Consider the following 19,656-nt stretch of genomic DNA (forward strand, 5'->3'; position numbering starts at 1 on the left):
GCAGATAGAGAATGCTTGAATTTGTTGAATAGCTAATAATTGACATTTTGAGAGATTAGGACAGCCAGGTTTGCTGAAACTTAATGGAATGGAGAAAATCAAGTTGTAGTGAATGCGAAGAAGTTGCAAATGTGCTCACTCTAACAGATTTCTAGAAATTGAGTACTTGATAGATAAATAGAACTACATTTGCTGATAAAGTTAGGAATTGAGAAAATGCATGTTCAGGGGAATGATAAGAAACTCGAAATGTGGAGAGAGTTAGAATTAGAGCCACGTATTTAGATTGGCAGTGGAAATTACTACAGATAGAGAGGTTAATGGAAAGTAAGATAGTTGTACATTCAGAGAAGGATTAGAAGCCATAAGCAGCGAATTTCATGAAAATAGCAGATTATACAATTAGGCAGAATGAGAAATCTCTGCAGATAGAGAAAACGCTTGAATTTGCTGAATAGTTAATAATTGACATTTTGAGAGATTCAGACAGCCAGGTTTGCTGAAACTGAAGTGAATGGAGAAATTGAAGTAGCGGTGAATGCGGAGATGCTGTAAATGCGCTCACTCTATCAGATTTCTAGAAATTGAGTATTTGATTTATAAATAGAACTACATTTGCTGATAAAGTTCGAAATTGAGAAAATGCATGTTCAGGTGAATGATAATTACTCGAAATGTGGAGTGTGTTAGAATTAGAGCCACTTATTTAAATTGGCAGTGGAAATTAATACAGATTGCCAGGTTAATGGAAATTAAGCAAGTTGTACATTCAGAGCAGGAGTTGAAGCTACAAGCAGCGAATTTCATGGAAATAGGAGATTTTACAAATATGCAGAATGAGAAATCTCTGCAGATAGAGAAAATGCTTGAATTTGCTGAATAGCTAATAATTGACATTTTGAGAGATTAGGACAGCCAGGTTTGCTGAAACTTAATGGAATGGTGAAATTGAAGTTGTAGTGAATGCGAAGAAGCTGCAAATGTGCTCACTCTAACAGATTTCTAGAAATTGAGTATTTGATAGATAAACAGAACTACATTTGCTGATAAAGTTAGAAATTGAGAAAATGCATGTTCAGGTGAATGATAAGAAACCCTAAATGTGGAGAGTGTTAGAATTAGAGCCACGTACTTAGATTGGCAGTCGAAATTACTACAGATAGCGAGGTTAATGGAAAGTAAGAAACTTGTACATTCCGAGAAGGAGTAGAGGCTACAAGCAGCGAATTTCAAGAAAATGGAAGATTTTACAAATGTGCAGAATGAGAAACCACTGCAGATAGAGAAAAAAGCTTGTATTTGCTGAATAGCTAATAATTGACATTTTGATAGATTCAGACAGCCAGGTTTGCTGAAACTGAAGGGAATGGAGAAATTGAAGTAGCAGTGAATGCGGAGATGCTGTAAATGCACTCACTCTAACAGGTTTCTAGAAATTGTGTATTTGATAGAAAAATAGAGCTACATTTGCTGAAAAGTTTTAAGTTGACAAATTGTAGGTTCAGGTGAATGATAAGTAACTCGAAACGTGGAGAGCGTTAATATTTGAGACTCTTATTTAGATAGGCAGTGTTAATAAATACAGATAGCCAGGTTAATGGAAAGTAAGAAACTTGTACATTCAGAGTAGGAGTTGAAGCTACAAGCAGCGTATTTCATGGAAATAGGAGATTTTACAAATATGCAGAATGAGAAATCTCTGCAGATAGAGAAAAAAGCTTGTATTTGCTGAATAGCTAATAATTGACATTTTGATAGATTCAGACAGCCAGGTTTGCTGAAACTGAAGGGAATGGAGAAATTGAAGTAGCAGTGAATGCGGAGATGCTGTAAATGCGCTCACTCTAACAGATTTCTAGAAATTGAGTATTTGATAGATGAATAGAACTACATTTGCTGATAAAGTTAGAAATTGAGAAAATGCATGTTCAGGTGAATGTTAAGTAACTCGAAATGTGGAGAATGTTAGAATTAGAGACACTTATTTAGATTGGCAATGGAAATTAATACAGATAGCGAGGTTAATGGAAAGTAAGAAACTTGTACATTCAGAGAAGGAGTCGAAGCTACAAGAAAGCAATTTCATGAAAAGAGCAGATTTTAGAAATATGCAGAATGAGAAATCTCTGCTGATAGAGAAAATGCTTGAATTTGCGGAATACCTAATAATTGACAATTTGAGAGATTCAGACAGCCAGGTTTGCTGAAACTTAATGGAATGGAGAAATTGAAGTTCCAGCGAATGCGAAGAAGCTGCAAATGTGCTCACTCTAACAGATTTCTAGAAATTGAGTATTTGATAGATAAACAGAACTACATTTGCTGATAAAGTTAGAAATTGAGAAAATGCATGTTCAGGTGAATGATAAGGAACCCTAAATGTGGAGAGTGTTAGAATTAGAGCCACGTACTTAGATTGGCAGTCGAAATTACTACAGATAGCGAGGTTAATGGAAAGTAAGAAACTTGTACATTCCGAGAAGGAGTAGTGGCTACAAGCAGCGAATTTCATGAAAATAGAAGATTTTACAAATGTGCAGAATGAGAAACCACTGCAGATAGAGAAAAAAGCTTGTATTTGCTGAATAGCTAATAATTGACATTTTGATAGATTCAGACAGCCAGGTTTGCTGAAACTGAAGGGAATGGAGAAATTGAAGTAGCAGTGAATGCGGAGATGCTGTAAATGCGCTCACTCTAACAGATTTCTAGAAATTGAGTATTTGATAGATAAATAGAACTACATTTGCTGATAAAGTTAGAAATTGAGAAAATGCATGTTCAGGTGAATGTTAAGTAACTCGAAATGTGGAGAATGTTAGAATTAGAGACACTTATTTAGATTGGCAATGGAAATTAATACAGATAGCGAGGTTAATGGAAAGTAAGAAACTTGTACATTCAGAGAAGGAGTCGAAGCTACAAGAAAGCAATTTCATGAAAAGAGCAGATTTTAGAAATATGCAGAATGAGAAATCTCTGCAGATAGAGAAAATGCTTGAATTTGCGGAATACCTAATAATTGACAATTTGAGTGATTCAGACAGCCAGGTTTGCTGAAACTTAATGGAATGGAGAAATTGAAGCTCCAGTGAATGCGGAGAAGCTGCTAATATGCTCACATTATCAGATTTCTACAAATTGAATATTTAATAGATAAATAGAACTACAAATGCTGATAAAGTTAGAAATTGAGAAATTTTATGTTAGGGGAATGATAAGTAACTCTAAATGTGGAGAGTGTTAGATTTAGAGACACATATTTGGATTGGCAATGGAAATTAATACAGATAGCGAGGTTAATGGAAAGTAAGAAACTTGTACATTCAGAGAAGGAGTAGAAGCTACAAGCAGCGAATTTCATGAAAATAGAAGATTTTACCAATGTGCAGAATGAGAAATCTCTGCAGATAGAGAAAAAGATTGTATTTGCTGAATAGCTAATAATTGACATTTTGACAGATTCAGACAGCCAGGTTTGCTGAATCTTAATGGAATGGAGAAATTGAAGTTCCAGTGTATGCGAAGAAGCTGCAAATGTGCACACTCTAACAGATTTCTAGAAATTGTGTATTTGATAGAAAAATAGAGCTACATTTGCTGAAAAGTTTTAAGTTGACAAATTGTAGGTTCAGGTGAATGATAAGTAACTCGAAACGTGGAGAGCGTTAATATTTGAGACTCTTATTTAGATAGGCAGTGTTAATTAATACAGACAGCCAGGTTAATGGAAAGTAAGCAAGTTGTACATTCAGAGTAGGAGTAGAAGCTACAAGCAGCGAATTTCATGAAAATAGGAGATTTTACAAATATGCAGAATGAGAAATCTCTGCAGATAGAGAAAATGCTTGAATTTGTTGAATAGCTAATAATTGACATTTTGAGAGATTAGGACAGCCAGGTTTGCTGAAACTTAATGGAATGTAGAAAATCAAGTTGTAGTGAATGCGAAGAAGTTGCAAATGTGCTCACTCTAACAGATTTCTAGAAATTGAGTATTTGATAGATAAATAGAACTACATTTGCTGATAAAGTTAGGAATTGAGAAAATGCATGTTCAGGTGAATGATAAGAAACTCGAAATGTGGAGAGAGTTAGAATTAGAGCCACGTATTTAGATTGGCAGTGGAAATTACTACAGATAGCGAGGTTAATGGAAAGTAAGAAACTTGTACATTCCGAGAAGGAGTAGAGGCTATAAGCAGCGAATTTCATGAAAATAGAAGATTTTACAAATTTGCAGAATGAGAAATCTCTGCAGATAGAGAAAAAGCTTGTATTTGCTGAATAGCTAATAATTGACATTTTGAGAGATTCAGACAGCCAGGTTTGCTGAAACTGAAGTGAATGGAGAAATTGAAGTAGCGGTGAATGCGGAGATGCTGTAAATGCGCTCACTCTATCAGATTTCTAGAAATTGAGTATTTGATTTATAAATAGAACTACATTTGCTGATAAAGTTCGAAATTGAGAAAATGCATGTTCAGGTGAATGATAAGTAACTCGAAATGTGGAGTGTGTTAGAATTAGAGCCACTTATTTAAATTGGCAGTGGAAATTAATACAGATAGTCAGGTTAATGGAAAGTAATAAACTTGTACATTCAGAGAAGGATTAGAAGCCATAAGCAGCGAATTTCATGCAAATAGCAGATTATACAAATATGCAGAATGAGAAATCTCTGCAGATAGAGAAAATGCTTGAATTTGCTGAATAGCTAATAATTGACATTTTGAGAGATTAGGACAGCCAGGTTTGCTGAAACTTAATGGAATGGAGAATTTGAAGTTGTAGTGAATGCGAAGAAGCTGCAAATGTGCTCACTCTAACAGATTTCTAGAAATTGAGTATTTGATAGATAAACAGAACTACATTTGCTGATAAAGTTAGAAATTGAGAAAATGCATGTTCAGGTGAATGATAAGGAACCCTAAATGTGGAGAGTGTTAGAATTAGAGCCACGTACTTAGATTGGCAGTCGAAATTACTACAGATAGCGAGGTTAATGGAAAGTAAGAAACTTGTACATTCCGAGAAGGAGTAGAGGCTACAAGCAGCGAATTTCATGAAAATAGAAGATTTTACAAATGTGCAGAATGAGAAACCACTGCAGATAGAGAAAAAAGCTTGTATTTGCTGAATAGCTAATAATTGACATTTTGATAGATTCAGACAGCCAGGTTTGCTGAAACTGAAGGGAATGGAGAAATTGAAGTAGCAGTGAATGCGGAGATGCTGTAAATGCGCTCACTCTAACAGATTTCTAGAAATTGAGTATTTGATAGATAAATAGAACTACATTTGCTGATAAAGTTAGAAATTGAGAAAATGCATGTTCAGGTGAATGTTAAGTAACTCGAAATGTGGAGAATGTTAGAATTAGAGACACTTATTTAGACTGGCAATGGAAATTAATACAGATAGCGAGGTTAATGGAAAGTAAGAAACTTGTACATTCAGAGAAGGAGTCGAAGCTACAAGAAAGCAATTTCATGAAAAGAGCAGATTTTAGAAATATGCAGAATGAGAAATCTCTGCAGATAGAGAAAATGCTTGAATTTGCGGAATACCTAATAATTGACAATTTGAGTGATTCAGACAGCCAGGTTTGCTGAAACTTAATGGAATGGAGAAATTGAAGTTCCAGTGAATGCGGAGAAGCTGCTAATATGCTCACATTATCAGATTTCTACAAATTGAATATTTAATAGATAAATAGAACTACAAATGCTGATAAAGTTAGAAATTGAGAAATTTTATGTTAGGGGAATGATAAGTAACTCTAAATGTGGAGAGTGTTAGATTTAGAGACACATATTTGGATTGGCAATGGAAATTAATACAGATAGCGAGGTTAATGGAAAATAAGAAACTTGTACATTCAGAGAAGGAGTAGAAGCTACAAGCAGCGAATTTCATGAAAATAGAAGATTTTACCAATGTGCAGAATGAGAAATCTCTGCAGATAGAGAAAAAGATTGTATTTGCTGAATAGCTAATAATTGACATTTTGACAGATTCAGACAGCCAGGTTTGCTGAATCTTAATGGAATGGAGAAATTGAAGTTCCAGTGTATGCGAAGAAGCTGCAAATGTGCACACTCTAACAGATTTCTAGAAATTGTGTATTTGATAGAAAAATAGAGCTACATTTGCTGAAAAGTTTTAAGTTGACAAATTGTAGGTTCAGGTGAATGATAAGTAACTCGAAACGTGGAGAGCGTTAATATTTGAGACTCTTATTTAGATAGGCAGTGTTAATTAATACAGACAGCCAGGTTAATGGAAAGTAAGCAAGTTGTACATTCAGAGTAGGAGTAGAGGCTACAAGCAGCGAATTTCATGAAAATAGGAGATTTTACAAATATGCAGAATGAGAAATCTCTGCAGATAGAGAAAATGCTTGAATTTGTTGAATAGCTAATAATTGACATTTTGAGAGATTAGGACAGCCAGGTTTGCTGAAACTTAATGGAATGTAGAAAATCAAGTTGTAGTGAATGCGAAGAAGTTGCAAATGTTTTCACTCTAACAGATTTCTAGAAATTGAGTATTTGATAGATAAATAGAACTACATTTGCTGATAAAGTTAGGAATTGAGAAAATGCATGTTCAGGTGAATGATAAGAAACTCGAAATGTGGAGAGAGTTAGAATTAGAGCCACGTATTTAGATTGGCAGTGGAAATTACTACAGATAGCGAGGTTAATGGAAAGTAAGAAACTTGTACATTCCGAGAAGGAGTAGAGGCTATAAGCAGCGAATTTCATGAAAATAGAAGATTTTACAAATTTGCAGAATGAGAAATCTCTGCAGATAGAGAAAAAGCTTGTATTTGCTGAATAGCTAATAATTGACATTTTGAGAGATTCAGACAGCCAGGTTTGCTGAAACTGAAGTGAATGGAGAAATTGAAGTAGCGGTGAATGCGGAGATGCTGTAAAAGCGCTCACTCTATCAGATTTCTAGAAATTGAGTATTTGATTTATAAATAGAACTACATTTGCTGATAAAGATCGAAATTGAGAAAATGCATGTTCAGGTGAATGATAAGTAACTCGAAATGTGGAGTGTGTTAGAATTAGAGCCACTTATTTAAATTGGCAGTGGAAATTAATACAGATAGTCAGGTTAATGGAAAGTAATAAACTTGTACATTCAGAGAAGGATTAGAAGCCATAAGCAGCGAATTTCATGCAAATAGCAGATTATACAAATATGCAGAATGAGAAATCTCTGCAGATAGAGAAAATGCTTGAATTTGCTGAATAGCTAATAATTGACATTTTGAGAGATTAGGACAGCCAGGTTTGCTGAAACTTAATGGAATGGAGAATTTGAAGTTGTAGTGAATGCGAAGAAGCTGCAAATGTGCTCACTCTAACAGATTTCTAGAAATTGAGTATTTGATAGATAAACAGAACTACATTTGCTGATAAAGTTAGAACTTGAGAAAATGCATGTTCAGGTGAATGATAAGGAACCCTAAATGTGGAGAGTGTTAGAATTAGAGCCACGTACTTAGATTGGCAGTCGAAATTACTACAGATAGCGAGGTTAATGGAAAGTAAGAAACTTGTACATTCCGAGAAGGAGTAGAGGCTACAAGCAGCGAATTTCATGAAAATAGAAGATTTTACAAATGTGCAGAATGAGAAACCACTGCAGATAGAGAAAAAAGCTTGTATTTGCTGAATAGCTAATAATTGACATTTTGATAGATTCAGACAGCCAGGTTTGCTGAAACTGAAGGTAATGGAGAAATTGAAGTAGCAGTGAATGCGGAGATGCTGTAAATGCGCTCACTCTAACAGATTTCTAGAAATTGAGTATTTGATAGATAAATAGAACTACATGAAATTCGCTGCTTCTAGCTTCTTCTGCTTCTCTGAATGGACAAGTTTCTTACTTTTCATTAACCTGGCTATCTCTATTAATTTGCACTGCCTATCTAAAGAAGTGGCTCTAATTCTAACACTCTCCACATTTCGAGTTCCTCATCATTCAACTGAACCTACAATTTCTCAATTTCTAACTTTATCAGCAAATGTCGTTCTATTTATCTATCAAATGCTCAATTTCTTAAAACTGTTAGAGTGAGCACAGTTGCAGTTTCTCCGCATTCACTGGAACTTCAATTTCTCCATTTCATTAAGTTTCACCAAATCTGGCTGTCTGTATCTCTCAAAATGTCAATTATAAGCAATTCAGCAAATTCAAGCATTTTCTCCATCTGCAGAGATTTCTCCTTCTCCATATTTGTAAAATCTCCTATTTTCATGAAATTCGTTTCTTGTAGCTTCTACTACTTCTCTGAATGTACAAGTTTCTTACTTTACATTAACCTGGCCATCTCTATTAATTTCTACTGCCTATCTAAATAAGTGACTCTAATTCTAACACTCTCCACATTTCGAGTTACTTATCATTCACCTGAACCTACAATTTCTCAATTTGTAACTTTATCAGCAAATGTCGTTCTATTTATCTATCAAATGCTCAATTTTGAGAAACCTGATAGAGTGAGCACGTTTGCCGTTTCTCCGCATTCACTGCAACGTCAATTTCTCCATTCCATTCAGTTTCAGCAAACCTGGCTGTCCGATTCTCTCAAAATGTCAATTATTAGCTATTCAGCAAATTCAAGCATTTTCTCTATCTTCAGAGATGTCGCATTATCCATATTTGTAAAATCTCCTATCTTCATGAAATTGGTTTCTTGTAGCTTCTACTCCTTCTCTGAATGTAAAAGTTTCTTACTTTCCATTAACCTGGCTATCTCTATTAATTTTCACTGCCTATCTAAAGAAATGTCACTAATTCTAACACTCTTCACATTTCGAGTTACATATCATTCACCTGAACCTACAGTTTCTCAATTTCTAACTTTATCTGCAAATGTAGTTGTATTTATCTATCAAATACACAATTTCTAGAAATCTGTTAGAGTGAGCACATTTGCAACTTCTCCGCATTCACTGGAACTTCAATTTCTCCATTTCATTAAGTTTCACCAAATCTGGCTGTCTGTATCTCTCAAAATGTCAATTATAAGCAATTCAGCAAATTCAAGCATTTTCTCCATCTGCAGAGATTTCTCATTCTCCATATTTGTAATATCTCCTATTTTCATGAAATTCGCAGCTTGTAGCTTATACTCCTTCTCTGAATGTACAAGTTTCTTAGTTTTCATCAACGTGCCTATCTCTATTAATTTCCACTGCCTATCTAAATAAGAGTCTCTAATTCTAACACTCTTCACATTTCGAGTTACTTATCATTCACCTGAACCTACAATTTCTCAATTTCTAACTTTATCAGCAAATGTAGTTCTATTTATCTATTAAATACCTCATTTCTAGAAACCTGTTAGAGTGAGCACATTTGCAGCTTCTCCGCATTCACTGCAACTTCAATTTCACCATTCTCTTCAGTTTCAGTAAACCTGGCTGTCTGTATCTCTCAAAATGTCAATTATTAGCAATTCAGCAAATTCAAGCATTTTCTCTATTTGTAGAGATTTCTCATTCTCCATCTTTGTAAAATATCCTATTTTCATGAAATTCGTTTCTTGCAGCTTCTACTCCTTCTCTGAATGTACAAGTTTCTTACTTTACATTAACCTGGCTATCTCTATTAATTTCCAGTGCGTATCTCAATAATTGTCTCTAATTCTAACACTCTCCACATTTCGAGTTACATATCATTCACCTGAACCTACAGTTTCTCAATTTCTAACTTTATCTGCAAATGTAGTTGTATTTATCTATCAAATACACAATTTCTATAAATCTGTTAGAGTGAGTACATTTGCAGCTTCTCCGCATTCACTGCAACTTCAATTTCTCCATTCCCTTCAGTTTCAGCGAACCTGTCTGTCTGTATCTCTCAAAATGTCAATTATTAGCAATTCAGCAAATTCAAGCATTTTCTCCATCTGCAGAGATTTCTCATTCTCCATATTTGTAAAATCTCCTATTTTCATGAAATTCGCTGCTTGTAGCTTCTTCTGCTTCTCTGAATGGACAAGTTTCTTACTTTCCATTAACCTGGCAATCTCTATTAATCTGCACGGCCTATCTAAAAAAGTGGCTCTAATTCTAACATTCTCCACATTTCGAGTTCCTCATCATTCACCTGAACATACATTTTCTCAATTTCTAACTTTATCAGCAAATGTCGTTCTATTCATCTATCAAATACACAATTTCTAGAAATCTGTTAGAGTGAGCACATTTGCAGCTTCTCCGCATTCACTGCAACTTCAATTTCTCCATTCTCTTCAGTTTCAGTAAACCTGGCTGTCTGCATCTCTCAAAATGTCAATTATTAGCAATTCACCAAATTCAAGCATTTTCTATATTTGTAGAGATTTCTCATTCACCATATTTGTAAAATCCCTTATTTTCATGAAATTCGTTATTTGTAACTTCTACTCCTGCGCTGAATGTACAAGTTTCTTACTTTACATTAACCTGGCTATCTCTATTAATTTCCACTGCATATCTAAATAATTGTCTCTAATTCTAACACTCTCCACATTTCGAGTTACTTATCATTCACCTGAACCTACAATTTCTCAATTTGTAACCTTATCAGCAAATGTCGTTCTATTTATCTATCAAATGCTCAATTTTGAGAAACCTGATAGAGTGAGCACATTTGCCGTTTCTCCGCATTCACTGCAACGTCAATTTCTCCATTCCATTCAGTTTCAGCAAACCTGGCTGTCCGATTCTCTCAAAATGTCAATTATTAGCTATTCAGCAAATTCAAGCATTTTCTCTATCTTCAGAGATGTCGCATTATCCATATTTGTAAAATCTCCTATCTTCATGAAATTGGTTTCTTGCAGCTTCTACTCCTTCTCTGAATGTAAAAGTTTCTTACTTTCCATTAACCTGGCTATCTCTATTAATTTTCACTGCCTATCTAAAGAAATGTCACTAATTCTAACACTCTTCACATTTCGAGTTACATATCATTCACCTGAACCTACAGTTTCTCAATTTCTAACTTTATCTGCAAATGTAGTTGTATTTATCTATCAAATACACAATTTCTAGAAATCTGTTAGAGTGAGCACATTTGCAGCTTCTCCGCATTCACTGCAACTTCAATTTCTCCATTCCCTTCAGTTTCAGCAAACCAGTCTGTCTTTCTCTCTCAAAATGTCAATTATTAGCAAGTCAGCAAATTCAAGCTTTTTCTCTCTCAGCAGAGATTTCAAATTCTCCATATTTGTAAAATCTCCTATTTTCATGAAATTCGCTGCTTGTAGCTTCTTCTGCTTCTCTGAATGGACAAGTTTCTTACTTTTCATTAACCTGGCTATCTCTATTAATTTGCACTGCCTATCTAAAGAAGTGGCTCTAATTCAAACACTCTCCACATTTCGAGTTCCTCATCATTCACCTGAACCTACAATTTCTCAATTTCTAACTCTATCAGCAAATCTCGTTCTATTTACATATCAAATGTCAATTTCTTAAAACTGTTAGAGTGAGCACAGTTGCAGTTTCTCCGCATTCACTGGAACTTCAATTTCTCCATTTCATTAAGTTTCACCAAATCTGGCTGTCTGTATCTCTCAAAATGTCAATTATAAGCAATTCAGCAAATTCAAGCATTTTCTCCATCTGCAGAGATTTCTCATTCTCCATATTTTTAATATCTCCTATTTTCATGAAATTCGCAGCTTGTAGCTTATACTCCTTCTCTGAATGTACAAGTTTCTTAGTTTTCATCAACCTGCCTATCTCTATTAATTTCCACTGCCTATCTAAATAAGAGTCTCTAATTCTAACACTCTTCACATTTCGAGTTACTTATCATTCACCTGAACCTACAATTTCTGAATTTCTAACTTTATCAGCAAATGTAGTTCTATTTATCTATTAAATACTTCATTTCAAGAAACCTGTTAGAGTGAGCACATTTGCAGCTTCTCCGCATTCACTGCAACTTCAATTTTACCATTCTCTTCAGTTTCAGTAAACCTGGCTGTCTGTATCTCTGAAAATGTCAATTATTAGCAATTCAGCAAATTCAAGCATTTTCTCTATTTGTAGAGATTTCTCATTCTCCATCTTTGTCAAATATCCTATTTTCATGAAATTCGTTTCTTGCAACTTCTACTCCTGCGCTGAATGTACAAGTTTCTTACTTTACATTAACCTGGCTATCTCTATTAATTTCCAGAGCGTATCTCAATAATTGTCTCTAATTCTAACACTCTCCACATTTCGAGTTACTTATCATTCACCTGAACTTACAGTTTCTCAATTTCTAACTTTATCTGCAAATGTAGTTGTATTTATCTATCAAATACACAATTTCTAGAAATCTGTTAGAGTCAGCACATTTGCAGCTTCTCCGCATTCACTGCAACTTCAATTTCTCCATTCCCTTCAGTTTCAGCAAACCAGTCTGTCTTTCTCTCTCAAAATGTCAATTATTAACAAGTCAGCAAATTCAAGCTTTTTCTCTCTCAGCAGAGATTTCAAATTCTCCATATTTGTAAAATCTCCTATTTTCATGAAATTCGCTGCTTGTAGCTTCTTCTGCTTCTCTGAATGGACAAGTTTCTTACTTTTCATTAACCTGGCTATCTCTATTAATTTGCACTGCTTATCTAAAGAAGTGGCTCTAATTCTAACACTCTCCACATTTCGAGTTCCTCATCATTCACCTGAACCTACAATTTCTCAATTTCTAACTCTATCAGCAAATCTCGTTCTATTTACATATCAAATGTCAATTTCTTAAAACTGTTAGAGTGAGCACAGTTGCAGTTTCTCCGCATTCACTGGAACTTCAATTTCTCCATTTCATTAAGTTTCACCAAATCTGGCTGTCTGTATCTCTCAAAATGTCAATTATAAGCAATTCAGCAAATTCAAGCATTTTCTCTATCTTCAGAGATGTCGCATTATCCATATTTGTAAAATCTGCTATCTTCATGAAATTGGTTTCTTGTAGCTTCTACTCCTTCTCTGAATGTAAAAGTATCTTACTTTCCATTAACCTGGCTATCTCTATTAATTTTCACTGCCTATCTAAAGAAATGTCACTAATTCTAACACTCTTCACATTTCGAGTTACATATCATTCACCTGAACCTACAGTTTCTCAATTTCTAACTTTATCTGCAAATGTAGTTGTATTTATCTATCAAATACACAATTTCTAGAAATCTGTTAGAGTGAGCACATTTGCAACTTCTCCGCATTCACTGCAACTTCAATTTCTCCATTCCCTTCAGTTTCAGCAAACCAGTCTGTCTTTCTCTCTCAAAATGTCAATTATTAGCAAGTCAGCAAATTCAAGCTTTTTCTCTCTCAGCAGAGATTTCAAATTCTCCATATTTGTAAAATCTCCTATTTTCAAGAAATTCGCTGCTTGTAGCTTCTTCTGCTTCTCTGAATGGACAAGTTTCTTACTTTTCATTAACCTGGCTATCTCTATTAATTTGCACTGCCTATCTAAAGAAGTGGCTCTAATTCAAACACTCTCCACATTTCGAGTTCCTCATCATTCACCTGAACCTACAATGTCTCAATTTCTAACTTTATCAGCAAATGTCATTCTATTTATATATCAAATGCTCAATTTCTTAAAACTGCTAGAGTGAGCACAGTTGCAGTTTCTCCGCATTCACTGGAACTTCAATTTCTCCATTTCATTAAGTTTCACCAAATCTGGCTGTCTGTATCTCTCAAAATGTCAATTATAAGCAATTCAGCAAATTCAAGCATTTTCTCCATCTGCAGAGATTTCTCATTCTCCATATTTGTAATATCTCCTATTTTCATGAAATTCGCAGCTTGTAGCTTCTACTCCTTCTCTGAATGTACAAGTTTCTTAGTTTTCATCAACCTGCCTATCTCTATTAATTTCCACTGCCTATCTAAATAAGAGTCTCTAATTCTAACACTCTTCACATTTCGAGTTACTTATCATTCACCTGAACCTACAATTTCTCAATTTCTAACTTTATCAGCAAATGTAGTTCTATTTATCTATTAAATACCTCATTTCTAGAAACCTGTTAGAGTGAGCACATTTGCAGCTTCTCCGCATTCACTGCAACTTCAATTTCTCCATTCTCTTCAGTTTCAGTAAACCTGGCTGTCTGTATCTCTCAAAATGTCAATTATTAGCAATTCAGCAAATTCAAGCATTTTCTCTATTTGTAGAGATTTCTCATTCTCCATCTTTGTAAAATATCCTATTTTCATGAAATTCGTTTCTTGCAGCTTCTACTCCTTCTCTGAATGTACAAGTTTCTTACTTTACATTAACCTGGCTATCTCTATTAATTTCCAGTGCGTATCTCAATAATTGTCTCTAATTCTAACACTCTCCACATTTCGAGTTACATATCATTCACCTGAACCTACAGTTTCTCAATTTCTAACTTTATCTGCAAATGTAGTTGTATTTATCTATCAAATACACAATTTCTATAAATCTGTTAGAGTGAGCACATTTGCAGCTTCTCCGCATTCACTGCAACTTCAATTTCTCCATTCCCTTCAGTTTCAGCAAACCAGTCTGTCTTTCTCTCTCAAAATGTCAATTATTAACAAGTCAGCAAATTCAAGCTTTTTCTCTCTCAGCTGAGATTTCAAATTCTCCATATTTGTAAAATGTCCTATTTTCATGAAATTCGCTGCTTGTAGCTTCTTCTGCTTCTCTGAATGGACAAGTTTCTTACTTTTCATTAACCTGGCTATCTCTATTAATTTGCACTGCCTATCTAAAGAAGTGGCTCTAATTCTAACACTCTCCACATTTCGAGTTCCTCATCATTCACCTGAACCTACAGTTTCTCAATTTCTAACTTTATCAGCAAATGTCGTTCTATTTATATATCAAATGCTCAATTTCTTAAAACTGTTAGAGTGAGCACAGTTGCAGTTTCTCCGCATTCACTGGAACTTCAATTTCTCCATTTCATTAAGTTTCACCAAATCTGGCTGTCTGTATCTCTCAAAATGTCAATTATAAGCAATTCAGCAAATTCAAGCATTTTCTCCATCTGCAGAGATTTCTCATTCTCCATATTTGTAATATCTCCTATTTTCATGAAATTCGTTTCTTGTAGCTTCTACTACTTCTCTGAATGTACAAGTTTCTTAATTTCCATTAACCTGGCTATCTCTATTAATTTCTACTGCCTATCTAAATAAGTGACTCCAATTCTAAAACTATCCACATTTCGAGTTACTTATCATTGACCTCCACCTACAATTTCTGAATTTACAACTTTATCAGCAAATGTAGTTCTATTTATTTATCAAATATTCAATTTCTTAAAACTGTTAGAGTGAGCACAGTTGCTGTTTCTCCGCATTCACTGGAACTTCAATTTCACCATTCCCTTCAGTTTCAGCGAACCTGTCTGTCTGTATCTCTCAAAATGTCAATTATTAGCAATTCAGCAAATTCAAGCATTTTCTCCATCTGCAGAGATTTCTCATTCTCCATATTTGTAAAATCTCCTATTTTCATGAAATCCGCTGCTTGTAGCTTCCTCTGCTTCTCTGAATGTACAAGTTTCTTACTTTCCATTAACCTGGCAATCTCTATTAATCAGCACGGCCTATCTAAAAAAGTGGCTCTAATTCTAACATTCTCCACATTTCGAGTTCCTCATCATTCACCTGAACATACATTTTCTCAATTTCTAACTTTATCAGCAAATGTCGTTCTATTCATCTATCAAATACACAATTTCTAGAAATCTGTTAGAGTGAGCACATTTGCAGCTTCTCCGCATTCACTGCAACTTCAATTTCTCCATTCTCTTCAGTTTCAGTAAACCTGGCTGTCTGCATCTCTCAAAATGTCAATTATTAGCAATTCACCAAATTCAAGCATTTTCTATATTTGTAGAGATTTCTCATTCACCATATTTGTAAAATCCCTTATTTTCATGAAATTCGTTTTTTGTAACTTCTACTCCTGCGCTGAATGTACAAGTTTCTTACTTTACATTAACCTGGCTATCTCTATTAATTTCCACTGCATATCTAAATAATTGTCTCTAATTCTAACACTCTCCACATTTCGAGTTACTTATCATTCACCTGAACCTACAATTTCTCAATTTGTAACCTTATCAGCAAATGTCGTTCTATTTATCTATCAAATGCTCAATTTTGAGAAACCTGATAGAGTGAGCACATTTGCCGTTTCTCCGCATTCACTGCAACGTCAATTTCTCCATTCCATTCAGTTTCAGCAAACCTGGCTGTCCGATTCTCTCAAAATGTCAATTATTAGCTATTCAGCAAATTCAAGCATTTTCTCTATCTTCAGAGATGTCGCATTATCCATATTTGTAAAATCTCCTATCTTCATGAAATTGGTTTCTTGCAGCTTCTACTCCTTCTCTGAATGTAAAAGTTTCTTACTTTCCATTAACCTGGCTATCTCTATTAATTTTCACTGCCTATCTAAAGAAATGTCACTAATTCTAACACTCTTCACATTTCGAGTTACATATCATTCACCTGAACCTACAGTTTCTCAATTTCTAACTTTATCTGCAAATGTAGTTGTATTTATCTATCAAATACACAATTTCTAGAAATCTGTTAGAGTGAGCACATTTGCAACTTCTCCGCATTCACTGCAACTTCAATTTCTCCATTCCCTTCAGTTTCAGCAAACCAGTCTGTCTTTCTCTCTCAAAATGTCAATTATTAGCAAGTCAGCAAATTCAAGCTTTTTCTCTCTCAGCAGAGATTTCAAATTCTCCATATTTGTAAAATCTCCTATTTTCATGAAATTCGCTGCTTGTAGCTTCTTCTGCTTCTCTGAATGGACAAGTTTCTTACTTTTCATTAACCTGGCTATCTCTATTAATTTGCACTGCCTATCTAAAGAAGTGGCTCTAATTCAAACACTCTCCACATTTCGAGTTCCTCATCATTCACCTGAACCTACAGTTTCTCAATTTCTAACTTTATCAGCAAATGTCGTTCTATTTATATATCAAATGCTCAATTTCTTAAAACTGTTAGAGTGAGCACAGTTGCAGTTTCTCCGCATTCACTGGAACTTCAATTTCTCCATTTCATTAAGTTTCACCAAATCTGGCTGTCTGTATCTCTCAAAATGTCAATTATAAGCAATTCAGCAAATTCAAGCATTTTCTCCATCTGCAGAGATTTCTCATTCTCCATATTTTTAATATCTCCTATTTTCATGAAATTCGCAGCTTGTAGCTTATACTCCTTCTCTGAATGTACAAGTTTCTTAGTTTTCATCAACCTGCCTATCTCTATTAATTTCCACTGCCTATCTAAATAAGAGTCTCTAATTCTAACACTCTTCACATTTCGAGTTACTTATCATTCACCTGAACCTACAATTTCTCAATTTCTAACTTTATCAGCAAATGTAGTTCTATTTATCTATTAAATACCTCATTTCTAGAAACCTGTTAGAGTGAGCACATTTGCAGCTTCTCCGCATTCACTGCAACTTCAATTTCACCATTCTCTTCAGTTTCAGTAAACCTGGCTGTCTGTATCTCTCAAAATGTCAATTATTAGCAATTCAGCAAATTCAAGCATTTTCTCTATTTGTAGAGATTTCTCATTCTCCATCTTTGTAAAATATCCTATTTTCATGAAATTCGTTTCTTGCAGCTTCTACTCCTTCTCTGAATGTACAAGTTTCTTACTTTACATTAACCTGGCTATCTCTATTAATTTCCAGTGCGTATCTCAATAATTGTCTCTAATTCTAACACTCTCCACATTTCGAGTTACATATCATTCACCTGAACCTACAGTTTCTCAATTTCTAACTTTATCTGCAAATGTAGTTGTATTTATCTATCAAATACACAATTTCTATAAATCTGTTAGAGTGAGCACATTTGCAGCTTCTCCGCATTCACTGCAACTTCAATTTCTCCATTCCCTTCAGTTTCAGCAAACCAGTCTGTCTTTCTCTCTCAAAATGTCAATTATTAACAAGTCAGCAAATTCAAGCTTTTTCTCTCTCAGCTGAGATTTCAAATTCTCCATATTTGTAAAATGTCCTTTTTTCATGAAATTCGCTGCTTGTAGCTTCTTCTGCTTCTCTGAATGGACAAGTTTCTTACTTTTCATTAACCTGGCTATCTCTATTAATTTGCACTGCTTATCTAAAGAAGTGGCTCTAATTCTAACACTCTCCACATTTCGAGTTCCTCATCATTCACCTGAACCTACAGTTTCTCAATTTCTAACTTTATCAGCAAATGTCGTTCTATTTATATATCAAATGCTCAATTTCTTAAAACTGTTAGAGTGAGCACAGTTGCAGTTTCTCCGCATTCACTGGAACTTCAATTTCTCCATTTCATTAAGTTTCACCAAATCTGGCTGTCTGTATCTCTCAAAATGTCAATTATAAGCAATTCAGCAAATTCAAGCATTTTCTCCATCTGCAGAGATTTCTCATTCTCCATATTTGTAATATCTCCTATTTTCATGAAATTCGCAGCTTGTAGCTTATACTCCTTCTCTGAATGTACAAGTTTCTTAGTTTTCATCAACCTGCCTATCTCTATTAATTTCCACTGCCTATCTAAATAAGAGTCTCTAATTCTAACACTCTTCACATTTCGAGTTACTTATCATTCACCTGAACCTACAATTTCTCAATTTCTAACTTTATCAGCAAATGTAGTTCTATTTATCTATTAAATACCTCATTTCTAGAAACCTGTTAGAGTGAGCACATTTGCAGCTTCTCCGCATTCACTGCAACTTCAATTTCTCCATTCTCTTCAGTTTCAGTAAACCTGGCTGTCTGTATCTCTCAAAATGTCAATTATTAGCAATTCAGCAAATTCAAGCATTTTCTCTATTTGTAGAGATTTCTCATTCTCCATCTTTGTAAAATATCCTATTTTCATGAAATTCGTTTCTTGCAGCTTCTACTCCTTCTCTGAATGTCCAAGTTTCTTACTTTACATTAACCTGGCTATCTCTATTAATTTCCAGTGCGTATCTCAATAATTGTCTCTAATTCTAACACTCTCCACATTTCGAGTTACATATCATTCACCTGAACCTACAGTTTCTCAATTTCTAACTTTATCTGCAAATGTAGTTGTATTTATCTATCAAATACACAATTTCTATAAATCTGTTAGAGTGAGCACATTTGCAGCTTCTCCGCATTCACTGCAACTTCAATTTCTCCATTCCCTTCAGTTTCAGCAAACCAGTCTGTCTTTCACTCTCAAAATGTCAATTATTAACAAGTCAGCAAATTCAAGCTTTTTCTCTCTCAGCTGAGATTTCAAATTCTCCATATTTGTAAAATGTCCTATTTTCATGAAATTCGCTGCTTGTAGCTTCTTCTGCTTCTCTGAATGGACAAGTTTCTTACTTTTCATTAACCTGGCTATCTCTATTAATTTGCACTGCTTATCTAAAGAAGTGGCTCTAATTCTAACACTCTCCACATTTCGAGTTCCTCATCATTCACCTGAACCTACAGTTTCTCAATTTCTAACTTTATCAGCAAATGTCGTTCTATTTATATATCAAATGCTCAATTTCTTAAAACTGTTAGAGTGAGCACAGTTGCAGTTTCTCCGCATTCACTGGAACTTCAAATTCTCCATTTCATTAAGTTTCACCA

This window comes from Cetorhinus maximus, chromosome 1, assembly GCF_964194155.1.
Source record: "Cetorhinus maximus chromosome 1, sCetMax3.hap1.1, whole genome shotgun sequence".
In the NCBI taxonomy this organism is placed as follows: Eukaryota; Metazoa; Chordata; class Chondrichthyes; order Lamniformes; family Cetorhinidae; genus Cetorhinus; species Cetorhinus maximus.